General features: G+C 36.9%; 1 protein-coding gene and 1 pseudogene across 9 annotated transcripts in view; one reads left to right on the plus strand and one right to left on the minus strand.

Annotated features, from left to right (window-relative positions):
* VTI1A (vesicle transport through interaction with t-SNAREs 1A) overlaps nt 1–19764 on the minus strand; it is a 355502-nt gene that overhangs the window by 300960 nt on the left and 34778 nt on the right. The window lies entirely within an intron of this gene.
* LOC118525822 (lysine-rich nucleolar protein 1-like) lies at nt 1049–2605 on the plus strand (annotated as a pseudogene).

A 19764-nucleotide genomic window follows, 5' to 3' on the forward strand; every position in this document is an offset into this window, starting at 1 on the left:
TGTGTAACCTGGGGCTTACATGATGAGTAGTTTATCAAATGGAAAAGAAGAAAGAATAACCATTGCAAAACAAAGAAATAGATTATGTACCATAATTAAGGCCTAAAACATGCTGCACAACACCACCAGACTGGGGTACTTTGACATGTCTGGGCAAAATGTGAAACAGGAAGAACTGTCAGGAAAAACAGAAGGGAGGGGATCATCCTAAGAGGCCTTGACAACAATAATCAAGAGTTCAAGGCTGAACAGCTCACAAGTTTTTCCTCTAAGATTAGAAACAAGGCAAGGGTGTCTACTCTCACCACTTCTATTCAACATAGTACTAGAAGTCCTAGCCAGAGTAGTTAGGTTAAGAAAAAGAAATCAAAGCAATCCAAATTGGAAAGGAAGAAGTAAAATTGTCTCTGTTTGCAGAAAACATGATGTTATATATAGAAAACGCTAAAAACTCCATGAAAAAAACCTGTTAGAATTAATAAATAAATTCAGTAAAGGGGCAGGATACAAAATCAACACACAGAAATCAGTTGTATTTCTATCCACTAACAAACTACCTGAAGAGGAAATTAGGAAAACAATCCCATTTATAATAGCACCAAAAATAATAAAATCCTTGTATGCTGAAAACTACAAAACATTGATCAAAGAAATTGAAGAAGACACAAACAAATGGAGAGACATCCCATGTTCACATATTGAAAGAATTGATTTTTTTTTTTCTTTTGAGAGAGAGAGAGAGGGCACCTTCGAGCCTGTTGTGATGGGTGGGGGCAGCAGGAAGGGACAGAGGGAGAGTAATAGAGAGAATCTTAAGTAGGCTCCACACCCAGCACAGAGCCCGATGCAGAGCTCAGTCTCAACCCTGAGCTCATGCGACCTGAGCCAAAATCAAGAGTTGGACACTTAACTGACTGAGCCACCCAGGGACCCCAAGAATTAATATATTTTAAATGTCCCTACTACCCTAAGTCATCTACAGATCTAACACAATTCCTATTAAAATCCTAAGGTGGCTTTCACATGTAGGTGGGAAAGATTGGCCTACAGGAATGATCACCAAAACCCACAAAGGAGACCTGGGCCTTGCGCTCCCAGAGAAAAAAAAAGGTGATCAAAGAACCAGAGACTCAATACTCAGTTTTAAACAGTGACAATTATTTCACAGAGGTCTGTCCCACAAGAGCCACATCTCCCTCAAAGAGTATGGTCCTAGGGCAGGCATCTAGATGCCTCTAGTGAAGAAAAAGAAGGGCCACAGCACCCTCTGTGAGTAGCACCCAGAACCTGAAACCACATTACGTGCTAGATGGAGAGAGAAGTTGCCCAGCCCCAGGAAGCAGCCTCTTGGTTCATTTGAGTTCCAAGGTGGGGAAGAGAAAAAGAAGAGTAAGTCTTTATGGCCTCTGACCATGTCCCCTGGCTCGAGTGTGAAGACCTCCCTGGACCCCAGGCAGGGCGAGAGGGTGTCCAAAGTTGGCAAGAAGGAGAAAAAGGCCCAGGAGGCTGCAGCCTTCTGTAGCCAGGGACCCTTGGTTCTGTGAGTCTGGGGATGCTCTGTATGCTTGCTCAGTGGGGAAGGATGGCGAGGAGCAGGTAGCCTCAGGGCAGAAATGGAAGCAAGGGAGCCCCAGGGAATACAATGTGAAGATGAAGAAGAAAAAGAAAATCCACCAGAGGGGAGACACCTCCCTAGGGCACCTTGGACTTTCCAAGTCCATGGAGAGCAGCCCTAGGAAAGGAAGTAAGAAGCCAGTCAAAGTTGAGGCTTCAGAATACATCCCAATAGGACATAACCCCAAGTCCCTGGCAAAGAAGAAAACGAAGTCCAAAGAAAAGGCAGAGCAGCCAGGCACTGAAAAGCTGGCTCTGAAGAGGAATAAAAAGAAGAAGAGGAAAGAGAGCAGAGTAGCAGGAGAACCCTGGGAAGAGGAGCCCGACACAGACTTAGAGGTGGTGCTGGAAAAGAAAGGCCACACACACGTGAGCAGAGACCAGGTGAGGTGAAAGGCCTTGCAAGAAGAGACTGATAGTGAGGCATGCACAATGGAAGCTTCAGAAGGAAGGAAGGGGACAGGAACACAGTTCGGCCAGTGGGATATGGCTAGGTTTGAAAACACGAAACAGAAACTGACATTTCTCAAACATGGATGGCTTTAAAAATGTCCCCCTCGGTCAGCCGCCCCCCTAACAGGACTGGAAGGCCCAACATGGCTCTCAACAAGAAGGCGGCTGCCTCCCTGCAGCCGAACCTGCAGCTGGACTATGACCGGGCCACGAGCTGACAGTACGACCAGGGTGCTGACCTTGGCTTCTCCACCACCCCAGACAAAATCTTTTATTTATATATATATATATATATTTTTTTTTTAATTATTTATTTACTTATTTGAGAGAGAGTGAGAGAGATCATGAGCAGGGAGAGGAGTAGAGGGAGAGTCAGACTCCCCGCTGAGCAGGGAGCCCGATGCAGGACTCAATCCCAGGACCCTGGGATCATGACCTGAGCCGAAGGCAGATGCTTAACCGACTGAGCCACCCAGGTGCCCCCAAAATCTTTTATATTGACAGGAGTGCTTCCAAATCTATCAAGTTTGAAGATTAAACTCTACTGTCTTGTCCTTCAAAACAGCCAAAATTGCTTTTATTATTCAGTTATGCAGATGAAAGCCATCTGATAGTTGTCTTGAATCAAACCTCTGCAGAGATTAAGGAAAACTATGCCCATGTGCTTGAAAGTACTGCGGTCAGGGAAGCTCATGTGTGAGAAGCCAGAGAACATGGGAGTGGCTAACACCTACTATTTGCTGTGTTAAGCATTCCATCCCTGTTTGAAGATACCAGCATACATATATAGCTAAATTTGTTGAGTACTTAGTATGTGCCAGGTACATACTAATGTGTTTCCCTTGCATTAATGTATTTAATTTTAATAGTTATGAAATAGACGGTATTATTATACCCATCTTACTGATGAGGAAACTGAGGTTCAGGGATGAAGTAATAAAATTGCCCCGGTTCACCCAAGAAAAATCCTAATGGCACTTTTGATAGAAACAGAGTAAAACAATCCTACAATTCATGTGGAATTGTAAAGGACCACAAATAACCAAATCAATCTTGAGAAAGAATTAAAGTAGAGACATCACACTCCTTGGTTTACATATATATATGTGTGTGTGTGTGTGTGTGTGTGAATATATATATAGCTGCAGTAATCAAAACAGTATGATACTGACAAAAAGATAGACATATCAACCAATGGAACAGAACAGAAAGCCTAGAATATATCCATACACATATGGTCAACCGATCTTTGACAAGTGTGTCAAGAATACACAATGGGGAAAGGACAGTCTCTTCAACAAATGATGCTGGGAAAATGGATGTCCACAAGCAAAATAATTGATTAGAATAATTAATAATCGTGTTCCTGTCCCCTTCCTTCCTTCTGAAGCTTCCATTGTGCACTCCTTCCTTTATTATATACCATACACAAAATCAACTCAAAATGGACTGAAGACTTAAATGTAAGATCTGAAGTCATAAACACACACAAAAAAGAAAACACAGGGGAAAAGCTTCATGACATTGATCTTGGCAATGATTTCTGAGATATTAACAAAGGAAATAATCAACAGAGTGAAAAGGCAACCTGTGGAATGGGAGAAAATATTTGCAAGTCATATATCTGAAAAAGGATTAATCTCAAAAATATATAAGGAACTCCAAAAGCTCAATAATAAAAAAAAAATCCTAATATCCTTATTTAAAGATGTGCTAAGAATGTGAATAAACATTACTCCAAAGGAGACATACAAATAGGCTATATGAAAAATTGCTCAATGTCGCAGGTCATCAGAGAAATGTAAATCAAAACCACAATGAGATATCAACTCACATCTGTCAAAATGGCTATTTTTTTTTTAAAGATTTTATTTATTTATTTGAGACAGAGAGAATGAGAGAGAGAGAGAGCACATGAGATGGGGGAGGGTCAGAGGGAGAAGCAGGCTCCCCGCCGAGCAGGGAGCCCGATGCGGGACTCGATCCAGGGACTCCAGGATCATGACCTGAGCCGAAGGCAGTCGCTTAACCAACTGAGCCACCCAGGCGCCCTGTCAAAATGGCTATTATCAAAAAAACCCAAAACACAACAAGGGTTGGAGAGGATATGCAGAAATTGGAACCCTTACATACTATTGGTGGGAATGCAAAAAGAGTCTAACCACTATGGGAAATAAGACAGAAATTCCTTGAAAAAACTGGAAATAGAACTACCATATGATTCAGCAATTCCATTTCTGAGTATTTATTCACAATAACTGAAATCAGGAAGATTGAAGAGGTATTAGCACTCCCATGTTCGTTGCTGCACTATTCACAATAGCCAAGATGCAGAAACAACCTAATGCCCATCAACAGATGAATGGACAAAGAAAATATCGTACATACATACAGTGGAATATCAGTCAGCCTTAAAAGAGAAGGAAATACTGCCCTATGCGACAACATGGATGAACCTTGAGGACGCTAAGCTAAGTGAGATCAACCAGTCACAGAAAGACAAATACTACATGTTTCCACTTATATGAGCTATCTAAAATAGTCAAACACAAGAATCAAAGCGTGGTATAGTGGTTGCCGGGGACTGGAGGGAGAGAAAATGGGGAGTTACTAATCAAATGGCATAAAATTTCAGTTAAACAAGATGAAGAAGCTTTAGAGATCTGTTGTACAGCATTGTACCTACAGTGAATATAATATTTATACACTTATAAATTTGATAAGAGGATAAATCTCAGATTAAGTGTTCATACTACAATAAAATAAAATAATTTTACAAAAGAGTTATGAGGGGGACACAGATGTGTCATTCAGGCTACCCAAAAGAACATCTATCACTTGAAGTAATATCATTTCTAAAAAAATTGTCCATCTGAATATATGATACCTCTTGGAAGTCACATGAAAAAAAAAGTGGTGGTCAAAATTCTAACTGTAAACAGAGGTCTACTCAACCTTTACTTGACTTGAGCCCCATATGAATAAGCTAAAATACAGCCAACCATTGGGATGAATATATCCCATAAGCATCAGCTATTCTGTTCTCCCTAGTGTAAATACATTTGTAAGTTATAGGCACTAAAAAGTGTCACCTAAAAAGCTGGTAAGGAAGAAAGACAGAAAGATAGAGAGAAAGAAAGAAAGAGGATGGGAGGGTGGGAGGGAGGGAAGGAAGATGGGGAGAGGGAGAGAGGGAGGGAGGAAGGAAGGAAGGAAGGAAGGAAGGAAGATGGAGAGAGGGAGGGAGGGAGGGAGGAAGAAAGGCAGGCTTTAAGGTCTAGATTTAAAAAAAAAAAAAAAAGAGTTCAAAGCTGCCCCAAGAGGAACAAATGCAGATACTCCACAGAAGATAGGCCAACATCAAGAATGGGTGAAATGGCAAGTGATGGTGGGACCCAGACACAATATGTTGCACTGGGTACAAAACTACTACTCAGCTACAGCTGTTTCCAAAATGCTAGATATCCTGGAATTTTTGAAGAAATCTGAAATTTGGATGTTTCTGTGATATCTCTCAATGTTTTAATGTTGACACCCAATCTCAATATACCAAAAACACCAGAGAGCTAAAAAATTTATCTTTTAGCTGGATTTGACTGTCAGACTGAAACTTTGTGACCTCCTATAAGTACTAGAGAGTCACACACACACAAAAAAAAAAATAGAAGTTTGATCTAATCAGATTTACATTTTTAGAGTTTCCTCTAGACTCAACGTAGAAAATAGTGCATAGAAGAACTAGAGTGAAGGCTTGCAGGCTTGATCTTAAAAGTTAAGAGAGAGACCATGCAGTCCTCAATGAACAGAACAACAGTGAGGATAGAGGGGAGAGAGACTGTGGAGGTAGAATCCATGGGACTTAGTGACAAATAGATGTGAAGTCAGGCCCAAGAAACAAGTACGAAGTATCTCTGAGATTTCTCATGTAGGTAACTGAGTAGATGGTATATTAACCAGCATAACCAATATATGCATTAGCCAGTATAATGAAGGCAGGAAGAGAAACAGATTTTGGAGGAAAGACAGTAAGTTTAATGAGTTCAGGCTGGAACATTGTATTTGAACATCTGTAAAACTGGAATATGTGCAATCGATAATTGAAGAAAATGGTACAGTGTGCAATGTTGAAAAGTCTGGGCTAGAGACATGATGTTGAAGTCATCAATGTATAACCATTAGTGGAAGCCATGGGCATATATAAAATTAACCAGAGAGAACACAGAGATAACAAGAGTCAAGACAACAGTGACCTGCAAACCCAAAAATTAAGGGGAACACAGGAAAAGAAAATCCAGTGAAGTAGATACATAAGAGCCAGGAAGAAATCAAGCAAGTATGGTATCAAAGAAATTAGTTTCAAGAAAATAGCAGTAAGGGCACCTGAGTGGCTCAGTTGGTTAAGCATCTGACTTGGCTCAGGTCATGATCTCAGGGTCCAGGGATAGAGCCCTGCGTTGGGCTCCATGCTCAGTGAGGAGTCTGGTCCTCCCTCTCCCTCTGCCCCTCCTCGTGCTCATGCTCACTCTCTCTGTCTCTCAAATAAATAAATAAAATCTTAAAAAAAAATAAAAAGAAGATGGGAGTGAATCAAATGCCACGTAGAAGGAACACAATTATGATAAAACCAGAAAGGGACCTCAGAAACAGGGGTCATGTGGGACTTAGCAAAAAAGTTTCAGAGTTAATGATATTTATCAGAGATGGAAGCAATACAATATAAAAAATAACACACCCCAAATTTTCTTTACACATATTTTTAAAATCAATAATTCCCTTTCTCTAGATGTTGGAGTATTTGTACAGTACAGAGACAAGATAAGGCCACTTTTCCCAAAAGTCGATTATTTCTTCATTTACGTTAAACCTTTCCTGACACCTAGCAGATGAATGATTGATTGTAGCACCACGTCCATCCCATTCTCTTTGGACAAAACTCTACTGGATAACATTTTAGTCCCTGTGGTGAAAATAGAATAATTCAGGTAGGGACACTTAGGAAAGAAGACATTTGTTAAAGTGACAGGCTACCTGAATAGAACACCAACCACTTGAAGCAATAGCATGGCTAAGAAAATTGTTCATCTGAATATATAATAACCCTTGGAAGTCACATGAGAAAAAAAAGTGGTGGTCAAAACTCCAACTGCAAACAGAGGTCTACTCAATCTTTATTTGACTTGAGCCCCATGTGAATAAACTCAAAAATAGCCAATTGGGATGAATATATCCCACAAGCCTTATTTGTTCTTTTCTGTCTGGTTTAAATATATTTGTAAATTAGTCATTTTGCTCCCCTAGTCACAGCACATTTTATAATGTTTCTCTAAAAAGAGCATTTTACAAAAGTACTGTGTTCATTGGTGGTGGTTGTGGTGGGGGAGGATATTTAATGAGTGCTTGGATCCTGCAGGTAAATCAAGAGGGAAAGTACCCATTTTCAAGCAAAATAAATGACCTCAAACAATCTTAGAGAATAAAATATCAGTATCATTAACATTTTATAAATCATCCAATAATAGCACTTCAGAATTATAAGGCTCTTTAAGAATAACTTAACCTCTTCCCCCTACAGATGACAAAAATGCAAATTATGGTCTAAAAAATAGAAAGAGCAGTTCTTTGGTCAGTATAAATCCAGTTGTGCTGTTGACAAAGACCTGCTTCAGCTAAAACTCAAGGTTTACTCTGAATGCTTGGACAGAGAGCATTTATATATAGCACATAATCCAGTGGAGGAAGGACATACCAAGTAACATCAAATGTTCTCAACCAGACTGGAAATTACTTAGTGATGATCAATTACATTATTTTATGGTATTTAATATAAACAATGACTAAAAATTATGGTATGATTTCTTGGTTTAAGAACCACAAATTTTAGGAGAGGATAATCAAATATCTTTCATCTTTTCCCATATATAAAACTGGCACTAGGGATGCCTGGGTGGCTCAGTGGGTTAAGTGTCTGCCTTCAACTCAGGTCATGATCCCAGGATCCTGGGATTGAGCCCCGCATTGGGCTCCTTGCTCAGCATGGAGCCTGCTTCTCCCTCTGCCTGCCGCTCCTCCTGCTTTGTGTTTTCTCTCTCTCTGACAAATAAATAAATAAATAAAATCTTAAAAAAAAAACAAAAACTGGCACTAGTTTATATGAGACTCTATATTAGAAATAAACTTTAACCTATTTACATATTCATCTGGATCATTTTCCAGAGCTAGAAAATACAATTCTGGTAAACTACTGTGAAATCAATAATTAAATGGTGTTAGTACACTGGGCAAACATAGGACTTGTAGGTTTACAACTGAGAAAATCTCATGCCAAAGAAGTTGTTTCTCTTGGAGATTTTGGCCTAATTTAGATTATGCTTTACTCTGGAATTGAGTAAATGTTATTTAAAAATCAACCTAATTTGCATTTAAAAAATAACAGATAGTATATTTTTTGAAATTACTATGTATCAAACACTATTTTAACAGCTGTGCATGAGTGTGTGTCTGTGTGAATTCACTCTTCACAACAATCCCAAGGTAGACACTATTGTTATTCCCACTTTGCAGATATGAAAACTGAGGCAGAGAGATTAAATAAGTAAATCATTCAAGTTCAAACAATAAGTGTCAGTAAAAACATAAAACCAGGCAAAGCTTCTAATGTAAATCACTTTCCATAGTGAATCCAATCACATTTACTCAAATGTTTTCTATTACTAACCCCCTTCTCCATTGTTGAAGAAAGAATAGCCAACATGTTTTGTGTTGTGTTTTTTTCTTTTTTTAATTTTTAAAACCACTTGTTTTAAACGTTGGCCCAATTGGCAGCTGTACTGGTTGGAAATAAAAGAAGTGAAAATAATTGCTTAAAAAAATTTCTAAGTGGTTATGACCACATATAAATGCTCTGCCCAAACGTTCATAATAACTTAGGTTCTTAGCTGAAACAGTTCTTTGTTAGAGGCACAGCCAGGATCATATTGACCAGAAAATTGTACTGTCTGTTTTATCAGAACACAATCTGCATTATCATGACCATTTAAATGACTTAAAATTGGTAGCTAATAAATATCTGTTTAAGTGAAATGAACTTAACACTGAATTTGTTTAAGAGAGCAACAACTTCACTTTAATGATCTTCATACACAAACATTTCAATGATCATGGTTGAGAGTGACCAAGTCAGGCTTTAAAGGGATTTGCTGAATCTTAGTTCCTGCTACTCAAACTACAAGTTCTTTCAAGGTCCACAGTGACTGTCATGCTGACAATCTAGTGGGCACTCTTTTGTCTTCATTTTACTCAACTTCTCAACAGTATTCAATTTGGTTGACATGTCCTCTTTCTTTAAATAGTCTCTTCTGTAGAAATGATCTGGCTTTACTTCTACCTCACCAGCTGAGCTGTTTTTCCTAATTCAATTAAAATCATTCTCTATTTGAGCTCTAAATGCTATAATTCCTGTGAGCTTGGTTAAGAATCTTCTTCTATCACTCTCTTCTCTCCTTAAGTATTCTCATTTATCTAAAGTTTAAATACCCTCTATATGCTCAAAGTAGATCTACCTCAGTTTCTCCTCTGAACTCAAACTTGATATTTTCAAGTGACTATTTAATTTCCCCACTGGGATGTCTCATAGGTATCTCAAATTTAAAACATCTGAGTGTGAATTACTGATTCTATAACCATTCCCCCACTAAACAAACAAACAAACAAGAAATGACTTGTCCTACACTAGTCTTCCCCAACTCAGTAGATAGTGTCATCCGTTGAAAGACCTAATTATTCAAGCTAGAAACTTGGGAATTTATCCTTGATTCCTTCTTGAGAAATACTCATAGATTAAACAAATTATGGACTCTCTCTCTGAAAGAGACAGAGAAAGCAAGTGAAGTAAAGTATTTAACAGTTACTGAATTTAAGAAGAGGAAAACACGTGATTATTATACTCTTCTTCCAACTTTTCTCTATACTTGAAAACTTTCAAAATAAAGAGTTGAGAAAAAAAAATTTTAAGGTACAGAAAAAAAGGCTTTGATAAATTATTCTCTGCAATGAAACAGACCACTGGCAGGTGGCCCATTATTGAGCTATTTTTTTTTTTTTTTAACAGAGAGAGAGAGAGAGGGAGGGATGAGCAGAGGGAGAGGGAGAGAGAGAGTCTCAAGCAGACTCCACACCCAGCGCAGAGCCTGATGTGGGGCTCGATCCCACAACCCTGAGATCATGACCTGAGCCGAAATCAAGAGTCAGAGGCCGAACCAACTGAGTCACCCAGGCACCCCAATAAGCTAATGTTCTTAAAGCAAAAGCACTGTGGCAGAACACTCAGGCCTCTTCACTGCATCTAGAAAGATCAGCTTGTGAATTTCATATATCTTAAAAAATTACTGAGACCTTAAGAGCAATTGACTCAGTATTAGGAAAAAAATGAACAAAAAACCTCCAAAAAACAAAACAAAACTCTGATTCTTAGCTTCCCAAGCCTATTTCCAAATTTTATTTTAGTCTAGCAGTATTAGTCTGGAAATTAATGCAGAAAATGGCCATGGGTTCAAATTTTTTAAAAAGCTGGTGAAGGGAAATTTAGAGCTTTAAATATTTATCTTAAAAAGAAGGAAAGAATCTTAAAAAGAAACCTGTTACTTCAGGAAGCTAGAAAGAAAAGAACAAATGATTCATAAAGTAGGAAAAAAAGGCAGTAACAAAGATCAAAGCAGAAATCAATGACATAGAAAACAGATAAAATAATGACAATCAAAGAAGCCAAAAGGTTTTTTCTTTAAAGAGATCTAAAAAATTAATAAACTTTTATCCTGGCTAAGAAAAAAGAAAACATAAAATTACCAAAATCAGGTGTCACAGACCCTATAAAAATTAAAAGAATTATAAGGGAATATTATGAAGAATTTATGCCAACAAATTAGGAAATTTGTTTAAAATTTGTTTAAATTATAAAAATTGATCCAAAAGGAAAGAGAAATAGAACAGGCCTATAACAAGTAAAGAAATTAAATTAGTAAAAGGATCTTTCAACAAAGAAAAGCCCAGTCCTATTGGCTTTACTGATGAATTCCATCAAACATTTAAAGAAATAAACAACCTACACAAAGACATTTACAAAACAGGTGAAAACAGTTCTCAACTCATTCTATGAGACCAGTACCACAATGATGCCAAAGCCAGGCAAAGGTATGACAAAAGGTAAACCAATATCCCTCATAAACATAGATATAAAAATCCTTAACATAGTATGAGTAAGCCAAATTGGGCAACACATTAAAAATACACGACAAAGTGTAATTTATCCCAAGAATATAAGAAAAAATAATTAAGGTAATACATCATATGCATACAATAAAGGACAAAATCCATACGATTATCTCAGTAGACAAAGAAATAGCATTTGACAAAATCCAACACTCATTTTTAATATAGACTGAAAGCAAACAAGGAATTAAAGGGAAATTTCTCTACCTGATAAAGGACATTTATAGAACAGCTGCAGCTAATATCAATCTAATGGTGAAAATCTTAATGCTTTTCCTCTAAAACTGGAACAAGACAAGGATATCCATTCTTACTACCTCTATTCAACATTGTATTGGAGTTTTTAGCCAGTGCAAAAAGGTTAATTAATTAATTATAGGTACACATATTGGAAAGAAGTAAAACTGTCTTTATTCACAGATGACATGATCTTTAATATAGAAAATCTAAAAGAATCTACAAAGAAAACTAATTATTAAGTGAGTTTAGCAAGGTTGCAGGATACAAGATCAATATACAAAAATCAACTGTATTTCTATATACGAACAATGAACAAACCAAAAGTAAAATTAAGAAAAAAATTCATTCACATCAAAAAGAATAAAATTTCTAGAAATAAGTTTCACGAAATAAGTACAAGACCTGTATGCTGAAAACTGCTAAAACATTGCTGAGAAATTAAAGAATATACAAATAAAAGGATTGGAAGACTCAATATTATTTAGATAGCAACTTCCCCCATATTGATCTATAATGAATCTATTTAATGAATCCCTATCAAAATCTCAGCAGACTTTTTCATAGAAATTCACAAGTTGATTCTTGAAATTATATAGAAATGCCAAGAACCCGGATTTTATTTTTTTAAAGAACAAGGTTGGAGGACTTACACTATATGATTTCAAAACTTCCTATAAAGCTACAGTAATCAAAACACTGTGGTACTGGATAATGACAGATACATAGATCACTGAAACAGAACTGAGACTCCAAATATAAACCCTTACATTATGGTCATCTGATTTTCTACAAACGTGCCAAGGGAATTCAATGAGGCAAGGATAATTCTTTCCAACAAATGATGCTGGAACAATAGGATATACATATAAACAAAAAATAACTGGGATACTTTATCTCTTACCATACCAAAAAATTAATCAAAATAATCATAAACCTAAATATAATAGTTAAAAATATAGAACTTCTACAAGAAAATCTTTGTATCCTTGGGTTGGGCAAAGATTTGTGAGATACAATACCAAAAGCACAATCCATTAACAAAGTTAATAGTGGAACTTTATCAGAATTTAAAACTTTTGTACTTCAAAAGACAGCATTAAGAAAATGAAAAGGCAAGCCACACACCGGGAGGAAATATTTGCAAACCATATATCTGTAAAGCACTTGCATCTAGAATACACAAAAACCTGAATCATAAGAAGACAACCTAATAAAAAAATGGGCAAAAGATTTGAAAATACATTTCATCAAAGATATATAAATGTCTAATATGCACACAAAGACATGCTTAACATTGTTAGTTATTAGGGAAATTAAAATACAATGAGATGTTTTTACATATCCGCTAGATGGCCTCAATGAAAATTACCAACTGCTGACCAGAATGTGGAGAAACTGAAACCCTCATACATTGTTGGTGGGAATATAAAATGGTAAAATCTCTCCAGAAACAGTGTGGCAGTTTCTTGAAATGTATATATTTACCGTAAGATCCAGCAATTCCACTTCTAGGTTGTTTCCCAAGAAAAATGAAAATATGTGTCCACATCAACTTGTATGTGGATTTTCACAGCACAGAGTCAGAATAGTAAAAACCGCAATCAATCTAATGTCCATCCACTGGTAAATGGATAAATAAAATGTGTTATATATTCATACACTAGAATATTAGTAATAAAACAAACTATTGATAATACTATAGATGAACCTCAAAAATATTATGGTAAAGAAAGCTATATAGAGAGAAAGGAGATCAGTGGTTGCATGGGATTGGGAGTTGGAATGAGGCTTGACTACAAATGGGCATGAGGGAACCTCTAGGTAGAGTATTAAGAAACTAGACTGCGGTAATGGTTGCACAACTGTATAAACATTCTAAAAAGCACTGAATTGTATACTTACAATGAAAAATTTTATAATATGCAAATTACACCTCAATAAATTTGTTTTTAAAAAAGAAGCTGGATTGTAAGGATATAAACTCTTAACCAAAAAAAAAAAAAAATCTAAAATCTTATCAAAAAAAGTAGTACCAATGAACTGGAAATTGCCTACTGCATAGGATTTCTGAGATTATAAAAGGCTCTTTAAAATGTCAGAGCGTCCTCCTACATTTTATATGATTTTTTTTTTGTTGCTATTGTTCTGAAAACACTTCAGTGTCCACACTCTGTTATGTATCACACCCCTATTTTTTTTTTTTAAGATTTTATTTATTTATTTATTTATTTGACAGAGAGAGAGAGGCAGTGAGAGGGAACACAAGCAGGGGGAGTGGGAGAGGGAGAAGCAGGCTTCCCGCCGAGCAGGGACCCTGATGGCGGGGCTCGATCCCAAGACCCTGGGATCATGACCTGAGCTGAAGGCAGCCACTTAACGACTGAGCCACCCAGGCACCCCATATCTCTATTTTTAACGGAAGAAATAAAATCTATCAGTCCATTTTTTTATTATATATTGAGTGCCAACATTTTGGACCTGATCTAACGATCCTATATACTACTTATTACCAAGAAAGTGGGGTACAGGGAAGATTGAGGTTACAGAAGCTTTCTTGATGGTGGGGAGCCTAAGGAATAAGACAACAGCTGTATTTAGGAGCTAATGTCCAGGGCAGCAGTTCTTAATCTTGAATGAACATTGGAATCACTTGGGGAGCTTTAAAAATCCCTGTGCCCTGGCTGCACCTAGACCAAGGGGATCCAGATAGCAGTATTTTCTAAAGCTCACCAGGTGTGTGCAGCCAAAGTTGAGAACCACTGGTCTAGTGGAAGAGGTGGAGGCTTAAGAACCTTTATGTTCATGACCAACTGTCTTCTGGGAATGTGGTCTGAAACAGTTGCCTTGTAGCATCTAGAGCTGCTGTCCAATATGGTAGCCACCAGCCATGTGTGATTACTGAGCACTTGAAGTAGGGATAGTCAGAACTGAAATATGCACTGGATTTTGAAGACTTAGTAAAAAACAGAATGTAAAAATCTCATTAATAATTTTAAACATGTATTGCATATTGAAATAATATTTTGTTTGGATCTATTGGGTTAAATAAAATATATTACTAAAATTAATTTCACCTCTTTTCTTTTTTATGTGATTACTAGGAAATTTGAAGTTACACATGTGGCTGCAATAATATTTTTATTGGACAGTGCTGATAATCATTCTTAAAAAGAATCATAAAATCTCAGAGATGAAAATGACCTTTGAAATCACCCAATTCAGTTCCTTCATTTTATAGCTAAGGAAACTGTGACCCAGAGAAAGTGACTGGCCTTACAACACACAGCTAGAAAGTGTCATAGCAGAGATTAGTCAGGTCCCCTGACTTGTGCTGTCTATGGCTATTTCCATCACACTTCTTCAAGGATTGTTAAAACAAAAGTGCTCTATCATCTCCTCCCAAAATAGAATGTTTAATTTAATCAACTGGTACTGAAATATGTACTTTTTATAGAGCGCCTTTTTTCCCTCTAGGATGTTCTATGTAAGTCTCATGCCTACAACTTCTCCTGACTTTGGTGCCATACAACCAATGTACTACTCTTGGTGTCATAAAATAAACCAAGAAAAATATAAAAAGATCATATCTCACATTCCACTTTATACTAGGAAAGGTTACATGTCAAAGGGCACTTGCAGAAATACCACAAAAATAAACTTAAGGGAAAGAAATTGGTAGGGGAGGGCAGGCAGGGGGGTTGAAACACAATGAAAATAATATTTTGTGTTCCTATTTTAAGTGCCTTTCTCAATGCTATATGCATAGCAGCTAGAGGCAAGCTGGAAAGCCGCCAGGTCCTGGCTGCCAGCAAAAATTTTGTCACCTCCTTTGAACATCTGAAGTATGTTTACCCAATAGATTTCATTAAATTACACTTCCATTAGGAAGCATACAATGTTGATACTCATCTCAAAGATCAAAGGGATCGCTAAGAGGCATGTCATCCTGCTCCCCAGCTGATTGCTATTTCTGGGCCAATCAAGGAAAGGAGCCAGAACAATACTTAGTTAAAAAAAAAATTGTAGCATCTCCCCAAGGACTATAGACTAAGAATCTGCAGCCCCATTATCAAAATAAGCATATCATTAATGACAATACTCATACAGTGAGTTATTTTAATACAACTTCTACACAACAAACAAGCTGGATTTGGGTCATTAGCTAAATTTGCAAAGCAGTATTTCTGAGGGCTGAAAAACTCTTCAGTAAAAATATAAAGTTTAGAAAATGGAGAAAGTCCCATTTACAAATGCAAGAGACAGATCCAGTTTTTATTAGTTTCATTGTGATTCTAAATAAACCAACAGGTAAGTCAGGTTGGAGATGGTTAATTTAATTACTGGCGGGTTGTAAGATTTTTTTTTCTCATCTCACTAATTTTTTTGATGGGTGATTTAAAGAAACATCATAAGTGCATTTTTTCCGAAGGTAAAACTATTCCATCTTGGAATCCAATGACTTATGATGAAAACACTTAACTTCCAGGAGCAAGGGACACTAATTTCAAAGGACATAAGATTTGGCCATGGAAAATTAGGAAATGAAAACAAGTCATTTCAACTAGGAATAGAAATATTTAATTTTGGTTTAACAGAAATAGTTTAAAATATATGTATGGTACTGAGAAACAGCTATAAATCCCAAATCTTTTATTTGAGATTAGAAAAGGTAGTTCAGCAAAAGCTCAATGTTCTAAGCCTGATTTTGGGTAGTGGAAACTCTTCTCTAGTAATTTTATTGAGGCAAATCTAGTAATTTGCCCAAAACAGGATGAAAGAGGCAAGGTTCAGGCAAGTGTTCTTTCTACCTAACTCTTTCTACAAGCTCTGGTGGTAAAGGTATGTCACCCATCTATAGCCACAACCCAGATTTCAGCTGTTTTCTTCCAAAGTGTAGTCAACCTCTTGGTTGCCCATATTTGACACATCATATGAACTCTAATTATCTATCTTTTGCAATTAATCATCTGACAACTACATTTCCTGTACTTATAAGCATCCAGCTGGGAACTGAGTTTTATTCTGAGAGGGAAAAAAGAGGATTCAGGTTTCTAACAAATTACTTCTAATTAACCAGAACCTTTTTTAGTCATCACAATGTAAAGATGCCTACAGCTAGTGAAAGAATTTATTGTTTGCATTCATAATGATACTTTAAATTTTCATTTAAATTTCCCCAAAAGGCAGTTCTGGAAATGCATTGCACTAACATTAGTTAAACAAACATTCTGTTTGGCAGTACACAAAGAATGAGGGAAAAGAAAGATAATTTCTAAGGAAAAGGAACTTGCAGTATGACCAGAAAGGGCACCCAGCAAAATTAAATAAAGCAGAGATTCAAGGTGTACATCTTCAAAGTGGAAGATACAAGTTATTTTCCAGTAAGTCCAGAAATTGGCAGGGCTGAGTCATACAAATTTTAGAGCTGGAAGGAACTCTAGGAATCATCTACTCCAGTGGTTCTCAGCAACCACCTGGAACTATTTAGAAATTCAAATCCCCAGATCCTTGTGGGGCCCCACCAACACCTTCTGAATCAGAAACACTAGGGTGGACACAGCAATCAGCCCTCCAGGTGATTCTCACCCACTGGTCTAGTTTAGGAACCACTGACAGTCTAACCACTTCACTGTGCAGATGAGGAAACTGAACACTGAGATTAGAGGCCAAAGTTTATACACAAGAATAAAATTAAAGAATGACGTTGAGGAACTTACTATTATCTTTCTTTTTATTAAAAAAAAAAATCTTCATTGGTATCTAAGATATAATACTGTGGCCTAGCATCTATATATATATATATATCTATATATATACTAGCACATAAGTTCTGGGACTACTGATCCTTAAGATCCCCAGCAGCTCTTTCCTTTCACAGTAGACTTAGCTCTTGAGCTCCTGGGACCTAAAATACATAGACATTCCTAGAGTATTGGTTACAAGGTTCCCTACAACATAAAATTCCACAAATATTAAACTAAGAAGAAATGAAGACCAGAAAGAGGAAGCCAGGGTCTTATGGGACTTTAAACCAAAAAACCAGACAGCTGCAAGAATAGCATTTGGAAGACGGTGCTATATTGGAAAGAACACTGGATACAGAATCAAAGAATCTTGGTTTCTCATTCTTGCTCAGCTGGTCAAGGACCTTGGGCAAGCCAGTTATCTCTGGCTGAGGATGTGGCTCCTCGTCTCAAAACACCTACCTCTGCAGGGCTTCTGAAAAGATAAAATGCAAACTGTCCTTAACACAGCTTTTGGTACATAATGAGCACTCAATAAACATTAGCCCCTTCTTCCTCTTCTCTTTCAATTTACAGAGGATGCAGATAGAAAGTTATATTCCCAGCCCTCCCGAGAGGCTCTATCTAGCTCCATTCTTGAAATGTATAGTTCTGTCTAGACATCAACACGTTCTCCATTAGCCCTCAGCCCTGTTCCTCTCTATTCTCTCTACCAGATATCCAGAAAAATATTGAAGGTCTCATGGGTTGTTTTTTAATATTTCAGAAAGATTAATAGTGATCATATACTTAATCAGAACAAGACTACACAGCTTAACTAAAACATCAAGTTTGTTTTTGTTTTTTGCTTTAGGCTGGAATATATGAACTTAGATCTCTCATACTGATTTAACAAAACTTGACTCTCTCACATATTTAAAATTCTATCTCCCTAACTTTGTTAATAAAAAAAGTAAGGAAATCAACACTTCCTTAATAAATGTTCTTAATTTGGTTTCCCTGGTGGTGAAAAGTCTGGAAAACATTAACCTAATGGCTTTATTTTAAAGATTTACATGGGAATCACTTGGGACCAACTCGGGTCTGTGGGACCACAATCTCCCAGGGGGAGTCCTTGACTTGTGGTTGGCTGTTTTGTTTTGTTTTTAAATGCCACAAAGACTTTGAGCACTCCTGGCCCTTAACTACTGCTAATCTGTACTATCTTCAATATTGGAAAAGGAGGAGCCATAATCCTGACTTCCGACTATGACTGTCAGCTGCCCAAATGGACAAGGATGAAGGCAAAGGCAGTTGGGGTTGGATATTGTACACTGTGAATTTAAAATTATGGGTGCCAATTTGTGAAAAGAAAGGTCCTTCTACACTTATCAGTGAGAAAGTGATATATTTTCAGAAACAAAGGAAGAACTCAGAAAATTTCTCATAACTTAAGAAAGATGGGAAAAACTAACCCCGGAGTATTTTAAAGCAAATACTGTTCCTCAGGGTATAAGGCTAAAGTTTGTATTGTAATTATTTTGTTTTGTATTTTAAATGCAAAACATTATTTGATTGTTTGGGATATAAGTATGAAAATGTACTATTTTAAAGGAAAAACTTAATCTTTTCTTTGAAGCCAGTGGGCATAATTACACTAACACCTTTGGATCTGGTTCTGGGTTGATATGGGATAGCAAAGTCCTATATTTTAACCACGAGGAATAAGGTATTTTACCCACAGTTAGAAATGCTCTACATTGTAATGTACATTTCATCATTCAGTCCAACTTGATTTCTTCACCACATACTTCATCTATTCACTCACAGATATTTATTTAGAATTGAGATACTTTTGCACAGCATGATCACAGTTCTTATTCTAAAACAGCATATAATGTAGTTGGAGCAACAAGACTAATGGCATGTGGGAAAAAAGCAAACTATAAGGCAGCATAAGGTTTAGGACCCAATAGTGCAGACACTGGAGGAACGGTGGACAAAACAATCAGAACATGTTAGAGTTCCATTGGAAATAAGTGTTCTGACAATATCATAGTATTCCTTCAGTTTATTTATGATAACATTTTGAAATGTTGGCCCAATAAACCAAATCACCATCCAAATAGTTCTTTGAACATTTCTTTGTATGATTAGCACCCTTTATTCCTAACCAATCTACACAGGCAGAAAATTAAGGATTGGACCTATTACTACCAAAATATTTCTACAGACTTAAGTTAAATTTTGAGATGAAGGCCAATTTTTAAGTTAAACTAAATGGAAAAAGCATTTTCTTCCTTTTAGATGAATTCATTACAAAAGATACGTGGAGTGGAGGAGATTGTGTCAGGTCAGAAAGACTAGCTGGAGCAATGATTCTTGAGTCATATACTGAAGGCCACAGGGTGGGAAGCTGGAGAAGGGAATCGTGGACAAAACAGCACATAAAAAGGCAGTTAGGTGAGAA

This window comes from Halichoerus grypus, chromosome 7 (assembly GCF_964656455.1).
Source record: "Halichoerus grypus chromosome 7, mHalGry1.hap1.1, whole genome shotgun sequence".
Taxonomy (NCBI): domain Eukaryota; kingdom Metazoa; phylum Chordata; class Mammalia; order Carnivora; family Phocidae; genus Halichoerus; species Halichoerus grypus.